Consider the following 1265-nt stretch of genomic DNA (forward strand, 5'->3'; position numbering starts at 1 on the left):
CCTGTATATGCTCTTCAAGAAATTGCTTATAAAGATCCTATAACACAGTCGAAGAAAACAGATCTCTATCCCTTTCATGTCACAGAGATCTTGAAGAACACGTAGCTGTTGTGGATTAATGGAAATGAAAAACTTAAAATAAAATCATCTAAATCAGTTACGCTCGTACATAACAGGAATGAAAATGATACACTTTGATGGAAATGAGCTGCAAAAATTAATGTAAGTATATTAAAGTTTATTTTCAACGTATTTGTTATCATTTTGTTTTATGATGTTTATAGCAGTTTAGTCATAATTTATAGGAACGATTTGGAAAAATTCAATTCTAAACTAGCTAAGTTCCAGCCATTTACAACGGAATTGAAAAACAATACATCTGGTTCCGAATTCGGCAATGATTAATAATTTCTTTATATTGTGTCATGTATCTATGCAAAAACTCTTCTGTAATTTGATATCTATGTTTCACTGGTTGTGATTGTCAGTTACAACATCCTGTCTTATTTTTCTTGCTGTATTTTCAATTTTACTTCGCTTGTTTAGGCGGTTTGGATGATTTTCTACTTTGTTTTGCATTTTCTTTAACGAATTTTTAACAGCTTCGCATTCTTTAAAACCTACAACGTACAAGGGAACGGAACCTGTTTTCTTTCATCGTATCATAGAATTTTTATATGCAACCTCTTGAGGAACATATATAACGCGGTTTTCTTGTAATCTTTCAGTTCGCTGGGTTGTAAAAGTACAGATTTATCAAAATCGTAATAATGCAAACCAATGAAGCTTTCATTTTGTCAGCTGAAAAAGAAAATTATGATCGATAATGAATTTATCTCGAACTTTTAAAACTACTTCTAGCTTATCTTTCATTTCATTTTTTTATGAAGCTCTCTCCCCCAGCATGCGATACTGTTATTTGCAATGTATTAAATTGAATGTCATTCAATTGACTTGGATGTTTAATAAATACTTGATTTATTTATTTGGTTTGTGTAGTTTCTTTTATAGTTGGTAATTACCAATTCTCATTGATACTTGTATAATTTTTATTTTTTAATTTAATTTGTATGAGTTCTTCGATACCCACCAACATTTTTATGATTTTATTATTTTCATCTTTATAATTCTTTTTCCGTTGATATTAATGAATTGTTATGTAATCCCATTTCAGCTTGCAAGGGACATTATTTCAATAATAAAGTTATTTTCTCGTGTACTGCGTTCAGCTTTAATTCCGTCTTATCTCATAATTTTATTTGCCT

This window comes from Augochlora pura, chromosome 5 (genome assembly GCF_028453695.1).
Source record: "Augochlora pura isolate Apur16 chromosome 5, APUR_v2.2.1, whole genome shotgun sequence".
Classification (NCBI taxonomy): Eukaryota; Metazoa; Arthropoda; class Insecta; order Hymenoptera; family Halictidae; genus Augochlora; species Augochlora pura.